This window comes from Lepisosteus oculatus, chromosome 1 (assembly GCF_040954835.1).
Source record: "Lepisosteus oculatus isolate fLepOcu1 chromosome 1, fLepOcu1.hap2, whole genome shotgun sequence".
In the NCBI taxonomy this organism is placed as follows: Eukaryota; Metazoa; Chordata; class Actinopteri; order Semionotiformes; family Lepisosteidae; genus Lepisosteus; species Lepisosteus oculatus.
Window position 1 is genome coordinate 14580339 of NC_090696.1, and position 14003 is coordinate 14594341.

The 14003-nt window shown below is 47.6% G+C and overlaps 1 protein-coding gene across 1 annotated transcript in view; it reads right to left on the bottom strand.

Annotated features, from left to right (window-relative positions):
• gdf11 (growth differentiation factor 11) overlaps positions 1–14003 on the bottom strand; it is a 43650-nt gene that overhangs the window by 27833 nt on the left and 1814 nt on the right. The gene's annotated exons all lie outside the window — the stretch shown is intronic.

A 14003-nucleotide genomic window follows, 5' to 3' on the forward strand; every position in this document is an offset into this window, starting at 1 on the left:
CACAAGATTATGAACCATCTGCAGTCTTGCCTGGGGTAGCTTTACCTTCAGCCCCGGGCAGCCCGGGGGCAGATATACACAGGGGAAGTTACCCTCTGACACTAATGCTTGTCTCCAGATGTGACTGTTTGCAAACTCCAAACACTGGCTTGGTTTCTGGCTCGGAGAAGCAGCTGGAATCGCCCGCCTGTGGGAACTGCCCCCAGCCCTCGCGTGCTGACCCCCGGGGGCAGGGGTGCCCCCCGGACACACGGCCCGCGCGGGCCTGGGCGCAACGCCCCGCTCTTTCCACACATGGGCCAAGACAGGGGTGTGTGACTCCTGTCCTCCGAGGTCGCGGTGTCTTCTGGTTTTCATCCCACCTGAGCTCTTAATGACTAAATTGAACTCATTAGTTGCTTATTTGAACCCATTTAACCCCTCTCCCCCTCTCCGCAGATGTAACGCTGTTGGGAATTTCGGGAGACGCTGGGCGTGGAATGTTATGGCACTGGGAAACACACTGCATCATTGAGTGCTGCTGGACTGGAGCCAGCCGAGCTCTCTGACCCGGCTCTACGCTGGGGGTATTGGCAGAAAGGTCCGAGGTGGGGGGGGTGCAGTCCAGGCTACAGACGGGCTCACAGGGTAGAACAGAACCTTTACTTGAAATGTTCAACCACAGAAGGAGGACAGAGGATTGGATATCTTCTTCTCAGAGCTCAAAGCTACGCTTTGGGTCACTTTCTAGGTTTTGAAGAGTCTCCCCATAAATGCATCTCCGTGGCGGTGGAATAAACTCAAAGAGTAGAGACGTGCTGTGCCCAAGCTGTGCCAGTGACTCCCAGAAACACACACACATACACACACGTCTGCACAAGGCTAAGCCCCAGACCAATTCCCAAGCTCCGCTCCGTTTAGGGTTTGAGCCCATGACCGATTTACCATCAAAAAGTGACACAGATGCAGCTGGAGCATCTCGTTGCTAAACTGGCTGTGACACAGATCCCAATCATAACAATACAGAGAACACAATTTCATACACAATTTGCCAAATTGCAACTTCTATAAAAAGATCTACGGCCCATCTCATGTGCCTCCTTTTCTCTCTCTTCAATCCCAGCTTGCCTGATTGAGTGCTGGGGGACAGGGTGCCCACTGACTGTGTGTACAGCTTCTCTGTAACTGAATAAAGTGTGACCAGACTATCGTAGGGATATTACAAGCCTTCAAACCGTGTGTGTGAGGGGGAACTAATGAAAGTCTAGAAGAATGTGACCGGCCCATCAGGCCTCGTTGAAGTCTTCATTGAACAGCGTTCCTAACAGAGCCATTTGGACTGGGGCTAACGTGGAAAGCATCCTGGACAGATGCTTATAGCTGCAGGTGTTGGCACAAAAACGGTGCAATTCCCCGAAGCTGTCAAATTAGTGAAATTTGGGAGGAAATTACAAATTACTGGCAAGCGCTCTGGAATGTACGGGGCCTGGCCGCAGAGGAAGGACACTGATGAGGCAGGCAGACAGGTGACGAATGAGGGCCCCGTGGGGTCGTCACCTCGCCAGCACCCAGCCGCACACACTGAAACACTTGACTCGGAGGGACCCCTCAGGAGCCATGTGAACAGCAGCTTTTGTGGAGAAAGATTCCTGCTGCACAGAGAAATGAAAGGACGTAACGCTCCAGGGAGAGCCGAGAAGCAGCACCTGATCTCGGCGCCGCGCGCGCAGGCCAACGGAGGTCAACAGACACCGCAGACTGGGTAAAGAGGAGATGTTGCTGGAGCCACACACTGGTGTACACACTGATCTTTAAGGGAGGCTCCTTATGTCATGTACTGTAAGCCCACAAGGTGCGAACAGGACCAGCCCCTGCTGGTACCCCCAGTAACTCCAGTGTGGCGAGGTCCTGGGGTTACTGGTGCATTTTCATGAGGAGGGGCTGAGGACCAAGCACCCAGGCTCGGGGCTCAGCTGAGGGGGCGGCAGATTACCCAATACCCCCTTCACCCTGAGCATGCACGGGCCAGTGAGAACCCACACCACCTGTAAGAGCTCTGCAGCGTCACAGAAGGCAAAGAGCAACACCCCTGCAGTCAGGCACCGACTCCCTCCCTCAGCACACCAGCTTGCGGCTGTCTTCCCTCTGACCCAAAATACTGGGGTCGGGAGTCAATGCCATGGTTTGGCAACAGGGGGCTCTGTGCTGTGAGAGGTGAGATGTGAAACAGAGGCCCTATCTACATACTAGATATTGCAGATACCATAAGACCTTCCACACGAGGCTCGGTGCCAAAGCCAGGACCCAGAACTTTCCCCACCAGTAGCAGGCCCAGTGTAGACTGTCCCCACCTCTCTGGCCTCCAGGCTGGTCATGCTCGACTCTCAGGGGGCGTTCCTGGTTAAGTGAGGTGGCAATACGTAAAAATAAAGACCTCCAGAAATGACAGTTCAGTGCTAGGAGTTAAAATTGTTTTTTCAGATCACAGAGAGGCTATTGTAAATAACAGGCTTCAAGGCTTTCAGCACAAGTCTATAACATATATATGTTGATTGGTATTTTCTTCTTCTTTACACTTCTTTGTGCAGCCCTCCTGCAGCTCCCAGTGACGATGCACCTCTGTCTCCATTGTCACCCTGCAGTGTTTTTGCAGAAGGTCCATGATTCTCACATGAGCCAAGCAGAAAGTCACTCATTCTGTACCTGAACGGTTTCCATCGAAGTGGAAGAGCTACAGATCAGCCCAAGAACGCCACCTAGTATTGCATGCGGTTGTGAATAACCTTCAGCGTGAGGCCAGCAGACACTAGACGAGCCTAACGGAGGGTGAACGGGGAGCCCACTGGAAAAAAACAACCTCTACCTGCCAAGTCACCCGTCACACCCCCACTGACGAGATCACGAGTCTACGCAAGACTGCTTCCAGAAGTATGGAGCTGCACATCGGGGCCAGGCCACCACTCAACAGCCAGCGCTGAATGGGACTGTGACCGAGCTGGAGGGCCAGGAGGGAGCTTAACTGATTCACACGGGCATGGGGGTCCTTGTTCAGCCTCTCCCCCTTCTATTCAATTCCATTTATTTTTATATATAGCGCCTTTCCCAACAAGGTTGCCCCAAGGCGCTTAACAAAGTGACCATACCTGTTGTGAAGACAGAACAGAAAAGATCAGAAGACAACGGAGGAGGGGAACCAGAAACTCCTTAGCAAGGAGCAAAAAAACCTCTAAGGGTCCAAGGTCAACTGGCTGCCAAACCCCTTTGGGCATACTAACATTATACAATTAAAAAAAAGTAATAACTGTATAATTTATTTACTCTAGTGGAGCAGTGCGCACAAACACGGAGAGGCCCAAGAGCGACAACCATGCACCTGGAGGAAAGGACGGCACAGAGATTCAGTCCCTCCTTCCCTCCTTGTCCACCTCGATTCCTGATTTCGCAGCAGCAGTACGTTAAGCTCCTGCATGCTTCACTGTGATGAAACGCTCGCTGCGGCCCCTCTGTCAGCCTTCTGCCGCTGTCTGCACAGGAAGCTGGCTCCACAGGGCACGTGAGCAGGCTGCCATGCAGAAGCCCCAGCTTCTCCTATCTGAGAGCAGGTAGACGTGCCCACGTGACCTGACAAACTCTCTTCCCCCAGCTGGGCCAGTGTAGCGGGACACCAAGGATCTGAAAGAGTCCGTTGCAGTGGCGTCACTCTCCCGGCTCTCATGGACGTCCTAACTCCTAGCACAAGGGGGACGCTCTTTTTGGTATCAAGGGGACTTTGGGAATGCCTGGATAGTGAGAATCAGCCACTCAGATTGCTCTGTTCCCATTGCACACCAGTGTTCAGAGCTCCCAGACCACTGGCAGACAACACAGCCAGGTGTACACCTTCAGCTGTGGCCCACCGATCTCTTGTTTTCCACCGGGAAACAGCTGAGGAGCTGCTCTTCCTGCACCTCGGCCCCTGACGACAGCTGAGCCTTTTCCAGTACACCCCCAATATACTCGTGGAGGCCACCAGTCCAAACCCATCCAGCCAGCTGCCAGAAGGACCCTGCTCAGGGGTGTTCAGTGACTCACAGGTTCTTCTGCAGAGGCACAAGTAGCCGGACTGTACAGAACTCGTGGAAAGGGGGGACTTGAAAATAATAGTCATGCCACATACTATGTGAAGAAGCTGCTTTAAAAAAATGCAGTTATGGGACTGAGGCAGGTGCCATCGGAGGCCTGCAGTACAGCATTACTCATCTGGCATCAAGGTTTTCTCACTTTGCCACAACCCTCAAGGGCACCCACTGGGACTTGCCGGGGGCTGCCAGCTTGCAGTGTGCTCTGCAGTGTCTCCTGTCAGTGTATAACAGGAGGTGTGTAAGAGGAGGTGTATAAGAGGAGAGTGTCATAGAGGAGAGTGTGTTAGAGGAGGAGTATAAGAGGAGGTGTAAAAGAGGAGAGTGTATTAGAGGAAGTGTATTAGAGGAGGGTGTATAAGTGGGAGTGTATTAGAGGAGAGTGAATTAGAGGAGAGGAAAAAGAGGAGGTGTATTGAAGGAGGTGTATCAGAGGAGGAGTACAAGAGGAGGTGTATTAGATAAGACTTTATTGATCCCAAAGGGAAATTGATTAAATTTATTAGAGGAGGTGTATTAGAGGAGAGTGAATTAGAGCTGGTGTATGAGAAGAGGTGAATAAGAGGAGGGTGTATTAGGGGAGGTGTATTAGAGGAGGTGTATTAGAGGAGGTGTATTAGAGGAGGTGTATTAAAGGAAGAGTATGAGAGGAGGAGTAGGAGAGGAGGGTGTATTAGAGGAGGGTGTATTAGAGGAGGTGTATTAGAGGAGGAGTATGAGAGGAGGTGTATAAGAGGAGGGTGTATAAGAGGATGTGTATGTTCAATTCAATTCAATGTATTTTTATATAGCGCCTTTCACAACAAGGTTGCCCTAAGGCGCTTAACAATGTAAGTAACCATATATTTTGTGAATACAGAATACAGGTTTATAAGAGGGGGGCATATAAGAGGAGGTGTATTGTGAAAGGCACTATATAAACATAAATTGAATTGAATTAAATACACACCTCCTCTAATACACCTCCTCTAATAAACTCTCCACTAATACACCTCCTGTTATACACTTCTAATACACCTCCTCTAACACACCCACCTTTAATATACCTTCTCTAATACAGCTCTTCTAATACACCATCTCTTATACACCCTCATCTAATACATCGTCCTCTGATGCACCTATTCTAATACACCTCCACCTACACACCCTCCTCTTTTACACCTCCTCTTATACACCCTCATGTTATACACCTCCTCTAATACACCCTCCTCTTATATACCTCCATTTATACAGGTGTATTAGAGAAGGTGTATAAGAGGAGGGTGTATTAGGGGAGGTGTATTAAATGAGGGTGTATTAGAGGAGGGTGTATTAGAGGAGGGTGTATTAGAGGAGGTGTATTAGAGGAGGTGTATCAGAGGAGGTGTATCAGAGGAGGTGTATTAGAGGAGGTGTATTAGAGGAGGTGTATTAGAGGAGGGTGTATTAGAGGAGGGTGTATTAGAGGAGGTGTATTAGAGGAGGGTGTATTAGAGGAGGGTGTATTAGAGGAGGTGTATCAGAGGAGGTGTATTAGAGGAGGTGTATCAGAGGAGGTGTATTAGAGGAGGGTGTATTAGGGGAGGTGTATTAGAGGAGGGTGTATTAGAGGAGGTGTATCAGAGGAGGTGTATTAGAGGAGGTGTATTAGAGGAGGTGTATTAGAGGAGGTGTATTAGAGGAGGGTGTATTAGAGGAGGTGTATTAGAGGAGGTGTATTAGAGGAGGGTGTATTAGAGGAGGTGTATTAGAGGAGGGTGTATTAGAGGAGGGTGTATTAGAGGAGGTGTATTAGAGGAGGGTGTATTAGAGGAGGTGTATCAGAGGAGGTGTATTAGAGGAGGTGTATTAGAGGAGGGTGTATTAGAGGAGGGTGTATTAGAGGAGGTGTATTAGAGGAGGGTGTATTAGAGGAGGTGTATTAGAGGAGGTGTATTAGAGGAGGGTGTATTAGAGGAGGTGTATCAGAGGAGGGTGTATCAGAGGAGGGTGTATTAGAGGAGGTGTATTAGAGGAGGTGTATAAGAGGAGGGTGTATTAGGGGAGGTGTATTAGAGGAGGGTGTATCAGAGGAGGTGTATTAGGGGAGGTGTATTAGGGGAGGTGTATTAGAGGAGGGTGTATTAGAGGAGGTGTATTAGAGGAGGTGTATAAGAGGAGGTGTATAAGAGGAGGTGTATGAGAGGAGGAGTATGAGAGGAGGTGTATAAGAGGAGGTGTATAAGAGGAGGTGTATAAGAGGAGGTGTATTAGAGGAGGAGTATGAGAGGAGGTGTATAAGAGGAGGGTGTATTAGAGGAGGGTGTATTAGGGGAAGTGTATTAGAGGAGGTGTATTAGAGGAGGTGTATCAGAGGAGGGTGTATTAGAGGAGGTGTATTAGAGGAGGGTGTATTAGGGGAGGTGTATTAGAGGAGGGTGTATTAGAGGAGGGTGTATTAGAGGAGGTGTATTAGAGGAGGGTGTATTAGAGGAGGGTGTATTAGAGGAGGGTGTATTAGAGGAGGTGTATTAGAGGAGGGTGTATCAGAGGAGGTGTATTAGAGGAGGTGTATTAGAGGAGGTGTATTAGAGGAGGTGTATAAGAGGAGGTGTATTAGAGGAGGAGTATGAGAGGAGGTGTATAAGAGGAGGGTGTATTAGAGGAGGTGTATAAGAGGAGGTGTATTAGAGGAGGTGTATCAGAGGAGGGTGTATTAGAGGAGGTGTATTAGAGGGTGTATTAGGGGAGGTGTATTAGAGGAGGGTGTATTAGGGGAGGTGTATTAGAGGAGGTGTATTAGAGGAGGTGTATTAGAGGAGGGTGTATTAGAGGTGGTGTATCAGAGGAGGGTGTATTAGAGGAGGTGTATAAGAGAGGGTGTATTAGAGGAGGTGTATCAGAGGAGGGTGTATTAGGGGAGGTGTATTAGAGGAGGGTGTATTAGAGGAGGGTGTATTAGAGGAGGTGTATTAGAGGAGGGTGTATTAGAGGAGGGTGTATTAGAGGAGGTGTATTAGAGGAGGTGTATTAGAGGAGGGTGTATTAGAGGAGGTGTATTAGAGGAGGTGTATTAGAGGAGGGTGTATTAGAGGAGGTGTATCAGAGGAGGTGTATTAGAGGAGGTGTATTAGAAGAGAGTGAATGAGAGGAGGGTGAAAAAGAGGAGGTGTATTAGAGGAGGTTTATTAGAGGAGGACGTATAAGAATTGGTATATAACAGGAGGTATATAAGAGGAGGGTGTATTAGAGGAGGTGTATTAGAGGAAGTGTATTAGAGGAAGTTTATTAGAGGAGGTGTATTAGAGGAGGTGTATCAGAGGAGGTGTATCAGAGGAGGGTGTATTAGGGGAGGTGTATTAGAGGAGGTGTATAAGAGGAGGGTGTATTAGGGGAGGTGTATTAGAGGAGGGTGTATTAGAGGAGGGTGTATTAGAGGAGGTGTATTAGAGGAGGAGTATGAGAGGAGGTGTATAAGAGGAGGGTGTATTAGAGGAGGGTGTATTAGAGGAGGGTGTATTAGAGGAGGTGTATTAGAGGAGGGTGTATTAGAGGAGGGTGTATTAGAGGAGGGTGTATTAGGGGAGGTGTATTAGAGGAGGTGTATTAGAGGAGGGTGTATTAGAGGAGGTGTATTAGAGGAGGTGTATTAGAGGAGGGTGTATTAGAGGAGGGTGTATTAGAGGAGGTGTATTAGAGGAGGTGTATTAGAGGAGGGTGTATTAGAGGAGGTGTATTAGAGGAGGGTGTATTAGAGGAGGGTGTATTAGGGGAGGTGTATTAGAGGAGGGTGTATTAGAGGAGGGTGTATTAGAGGAGGGTGTATTAGAGGAGGTGTATTAGAGGAGGGTGTATTAGAGGAGGGTGTATTAGAGGAGGGTGTATTAGAGGAGGTGTATTAGAGGAGGGTGTATTAGAGGAGGGTGTATTAGGGGAGGTGTATTAGAGGAGGGTGTATTAGGGGAGGTGTATTAGAGGAGGGTGTATTAGAGGAGGTGTATCAGAGGAGGGTGTATTAGAGGATGGTGTGCCCAGGCAGAACAGAGATTATAGCAGACAAACTGAATAATGAATTTTGATTTTGACTTGGGAGTTTATGAAGTTATATCCAACACTTATTCACAATGTAAATTAACTAATACAATGCAGTTCCTTCATGTTTATAATATATCTGTGAGATGATAAACAGAATCAAGTGAAAAACTTCAGTAGTGCTACACAGCTGTACTTTAGTACTGCAGATACAGTGAGGTCTTCAGCCTGTATGTCTTGAATCAAGCTGAAATTGTTTTCTAATAGGACAATATAATTAGGAAACACAATTAAAACAAACTGTTCTTCTATGGAGAACACCTGCCTATTCTAAATTCTCTGTTTTTGATATAAGAAAACAGCCTAGAAAACAAGATTTTAAACTGACAAAGAACTGGATTTGAATGGTTTTGGTACTTAATCATTCTTGTTACTGGTTCTTTAAACTACAAAAACCCTTTTGATATTTCCAGACATGTCAAACCGGCAATACCAGAAGCATATTGCTTCTGCCCATCGTGACGTGACACTGTATTAGAGGAGGGTGCAGTAGGCAGAGCAAGCATGATACTAAGTGCTCCTGAATTTACACCAGGAGATCTGTGCTTCAGTCCAGAGCAGAGGTGCGATTCCTCCGGGGCTCCCTGTCCTGAGTTTACCACACAGCCAGAGTACTGCTGCTCCTCTGGAACTGGTGCTAAAAGGCTCAGGAGCGACAGAAGGCCACATGCAGTCCCTGGCTGTCCTCCTCTCTGCTGACGCACACGCGGACAGGAAGTGCTCTGTGATATTAAGCCACATGGGTTTCCTCCGCAGATGAGGGCCTTAGGGAGCTCAGTACAGGCGCTTCTTAGGCGCCAGGTATCATTCAAGTTTCATGCACATATGTCCGCTCGATAGGAGGCCATTCCAAATGGGTCTGGCAAGACGTCAGATGGGACATGTGGCTTCAGCATCACTGAACCGCTCTGAATGGCTGAAACCGCAGGTTCTCGTTACATTGGTACAATCGGAGATGGATTGGAAAAGGCCAAAAAAACAGTGAGTGGCTGGAAGAGGACCAGCTTGTGAAGTTTCATCACACACAGTGATAAACTAGCTGGCAAGCAGGGGTGATGACTCTGGGCGTATACCTGAAGGCTTGTGAGTTCATGTCCCAGACAGGACACTGTTGTGCTGCTGAGAACTGTTGGCTCCCTCACTCCCATTGATTTTATACACTGGTCAGCTGTATCAATGTAAGATACAGATCTCACAGATTTTGTGCTCTTTTATTATAATAAATACTCTTTTTAATTAGATAGGTGATCAGGATCTTTGGCCTTGCTTATCCCTCAGAAAGCTAAGCGTATCATAACAAATCATTCTTTATCCGAGAAGTGTTATAGTAATGTCACTATCTGTCTTTTGGAGTACCCTGTGGCACTGTGGGCTTGATGTCTGTTCAGTCTGTACAGCTCAGGAACAAGGAGGAGGGTTCCAGACTGCACAGCCACAGTCCTGTCCAGCCTCAGATCAAGCAACTCAGGGTGCTGAGAGACATCTCCTTCGTGCTACTGCATTGCAACCAGCACAATACCTATTTTACTGCTCCTATTCATCGCCAATTACAGGGGAACTGCAGTCCCAATTCCCTAGACTGGTTATTACATCTCAGTAACAAAATAAATTCATTGGTGGTGTAGAAAACTTTTACAAATTTCAAATTAAGCACAAAAGGGTGAATTGTGTGAAAGTACTGTAATTCTCCATGTTGTCGAAAACCCATGGGCGAGGGCGAGAGTGCCCATGACCTCACTGCCCTTCCTGCTCACTAGTCACTGTAATGACTAATGTAATGAGATGTATAAGCAAATAAGTACAGGTTGTCCAGCAGACGAGTTTCTAACACGACCTTAACAAGTAAGTTCCATTTACAAGAAAAAGTCAAAGTCCCGAAGCTGAGAGCAATATCTCTATCGGAGTACAAGAGATGTATTCACAAGCCTACTTGTTGACAATGCCATAGGGCTGCACACATCACTAGATGTTTCGTTGCCTCATTCTGAATCGCAGAACACGGTGCTGCACATACCTGGAAATTGTGTCTATTTTTACAAGTTACCGTGCACACTTTACTTTTATTGTGGTTAGCAATGCCCTCATGAATGCTGATTAAATATACAAATAGCATTGCAGTTCCCCTTTAAAGAGAGGTTGAGATACCTGGTAAGCCCAGGCCTGCAGAATCTGACAGCAGAGGCCCAGGGAAGACCTCAAGTGGAAGACACTTGTGATCACCTCACTAGGCCTGTTTGTTAGGATTCTTACAGACGTCCTCAGATTGCTCGTGTGGCCACACCTGTCACGTTGGATATGTGATCGTTCTCGCCCCTGACGATTCGTGCTGCAATCTGCTCGCTGTGCTCTGCATGTAAAACAAGCACACATCTTACATTTCTGCTGAACGCACTGGTGAGTGCACTCTGTACATTGTAAATCAGCACAGAGACTACGATACCTCATTTGTAGGCAGAACCAGATGTCTAGGCTGTTGTGGGGGACTACAGGATGGGGAAATAAACTATGGAATACCTGTGCCAGGTAAAGACCTGCTCATCTCGAAGATCAGTGGCTGCAGGTGAGCTGAAGACACCCATGACTGATTTCAGACCACAATACACCCTAGCTGTGTATCTTCACGTGCAGCTCAAGCACTGTCCCTAGTCTTTGCAATTGTGGCACCTGTTGGACTGAGAAGTGACAGCAATGATGAACTTGGCATTAGAATGGCCCTGCTGCTGTAACGGACAGGCACAGATGCACAGATCAGCCCAGAGAAGACACTCTTTCAGCAGACAAGACAGGTTTCACTGCACATAGGACTGATTGGAGGACACCCTATGACCATAATGGACAGGCACAGCTGTGCGTTTTGACATACAGAAGACACAGCTGTACCAGAAGAGCTCAACCATACACATTAACTTGTAGAACACAACCTAATAACTTAATAGACAGACACAGCTGTACATACCTAACAAATGGGAGACACTCTTACACCACATGACAGAGGCTGGACAGTATGTAGAACACACTCTTCGTAAGATAGAACTTCAATGCTATCATGGGCTGCTGAAGCAAATAAAAACAACACTTTATGAGCAGAGAACATTAATTGCAGCACTTAGTATCTGCTGGGTCCTGCTCACAGGAACTGCCTGAATGCCACAGTATAGGGAGTTTAAAGGCCACAATGAATAAACACCACCAGTCTTCAGGAAGAGGGTGGAGCGCTTTCAGTTCAAGCTTAATTGGAGCAGCTGACCCTCTTACACAGGGCTGAAGTCCCAGCTGATTTAAGGAGACCTGCTGGACTGCTGCCCACGAGCTGTGCAATTAGGGAATCCCTGTGCAGAGAAACCAGCTTTCTTTAAAGCACGACAAGGTAACGAAATTACCAACAACTCCGAAGACGAGCCAAAAGTCCAGACTTACGCCCAGTGGGCCAGTGGAGCTCTCATGGTGGTTTAAGCAGCAGTTAGACGAGCCTGAACAGAGGGCCAAGCAGGCATTCAGGTTCAGACTAGCAGCTTTGTTCTTTTCCCGACAGCGAGCAACGACACAGTCGAAGCCGGGCCGAGACTGCCCAAGCTGAGCCCCACCCTTATGGCTTCACTACACCCTGAAGACTGGGCTGACCTCAGGGGAAGACCGAAAAGACCTTGATCTCATGCGAGTGGGGGAGACACGTGAGTCACCCCAGCGCCTGCATGGAACTTCCAATTCTCAATTCACCAGGAAGAACCACACCCCAGAATTAAGAATTAAGCGCATTGAAGGTTTACTGAGAGTCTTAGTCACAGTATATCGGGCTTTGCCTGCTTGGCTGAGGGCTGACCCTCCCTGTGCACCGGACGAGAGGCTGGGACCCCCCTGTGGAAGAGGAGGGGGAGATGGGCAGGAGGAGGCATCGCGTGTGATATTTAGAATTTATCATGTCTTAGGTGAGGAAACGACATCAGGATCGAGGAAGCATTAGAGCTGAGGCTCCCTGGACTTGGATTTTAGCATCCGTTCCAAAGTTCCCCTGTAAACCTCATCTGTTCCAGGCCTAGAACCAGCGCAAATGTAAGCCAGTTAAGTCGATAATTGAATCAATTAAGTCATTAAATGTTCAGGTGGAATGAAAACCTGGAAAAACCAAGGGGGGGAGGGAGGATCTCCAGAGCCAGCAGTGAGGGGCAGGCCACCAGACAATTCAAGCCCTGCTAAGTGTGTGCCTGCAGAATGAGATCAGAATGCATTTGAACTGGTTCCGTAATCTAATTGTACTTGAATTATACCGATTTTCTAAGGCAGCGGGTACGACTTGCTCATGCGAATCCGAATCAAAAATCTTTAAAGCTGCAGGTCCCATTTCTGGGCGGTTTTCCTGACGAAGCGAAATGATGGTCAGAGACTGTGACCCGCCAGTTAACAGGTAATTGTAACCCCAACTGTCCTCAGCGATGTTGTCCCTCGTCACGGTTCAGCAGGCAGAGGAGAACGTGGGGAAACGGGGAGTGAAGGTTACAGCCAAGACAAAACGCAATCCGATTCGTACCTTCTCTTTGATTACAAGAACAACAACCTTTGAGTCCTCTGCCAACTAAAAAGTGCAGAAGGAAAATGAGAAGGAATGAATGTGAAATCTTCTAGTGAAAAAGAGAGGACACGGTTCTCACCACTGGACATCATCCGTAATTTTCACCCACAAGCAGACAGAAATGGTTAATTATTTCGGGATTAAAAATTAATCCCTTGCAGGTTTATATGAAGTTAAAAACGACATTGTTCAGCAAAAGGCGCGTTAGATTGTATGATTTGAACCCCGGTTTTTATTTTTTCTGTTCTTATCGTTATTATTACTGTTAACTAATAGCCGATTTAATGGTGCTCTATGACGTTAGTTTATTGTGTACAATACAGCGTCCTTCTCTGCTGGCTGAGCTGTAGCAGTAAATAAATGTATACTACATTGACCGTGCGTAAACCCAGTACAGTTCCGTCATTGATTTAGGATTTTTAAAATGCAAAACCGACTTTCAGAATACAAAATTACTGAGGCGGTGGCATGACAACGGAGGAAAACTCGAAAGTAATTCTAATAAAATATTTTCGTTCTTCCAGTTCACGTGCTCCCGTTGTCGCTAATCGCCTCTTGCAGAACCCTCAGCGTTGCTATTGTGACGGTAAAAGTGCGAATTCTAAAGAAATTGTGTGGAAGAAATATATACGGAGTCTATTATGCGCTCCGCATCAGCACAACGTGGCCTGTGTGACAATCACTGTAGAAGTTAGTTATGTGCAACACAAACCTACCCTTGTTCGCTTTTGCAAAGGATTAGTTAACCCGGCTTTTGGGTAGCCTTGTGCAGAATACATTACGTGTGTAAATCTCGTCGAACCTCAGCGATTCTCCGCGGAAAGGTCACACACTCCCTCGAATCCAACTTTCTCAGCCCTGCTATCTCCAGTGAAAAAAAAAAGCGAGCTCTGCCTATAAAGTTCTCATTTGAAAAAGGCCAGCGCAGCAGAGCGCCGCAGCGACAGCTAACAATAGCGGGTATTTGAACACACTTGTCCTCGCTGCGCGGAGCAGCGGGAGACCCCGTTAGAGCTCGCTTATAAAGGAGTACCATAGCGCAGCTGTTGACTGTAGTAAGGTTTCTAAAACTTGCAGTATGGCCCGTCTCTGCGAGACCCCTAACCCTGGACGTTTCTTCATCTGTTGCGCTTGATGTAATTAGGTTTCATTTACATTGTCGTTAGGATTAGGCTTTCTCGGCGTAGCCGATACGGACGGCCCGCTTGAAGGGGCGTCAAATGATCGCTCTCGGTCTGTCAAACAATTTAAACAAGCCGCATATGGGAGAGAGGAGGGGGTTCAAACGC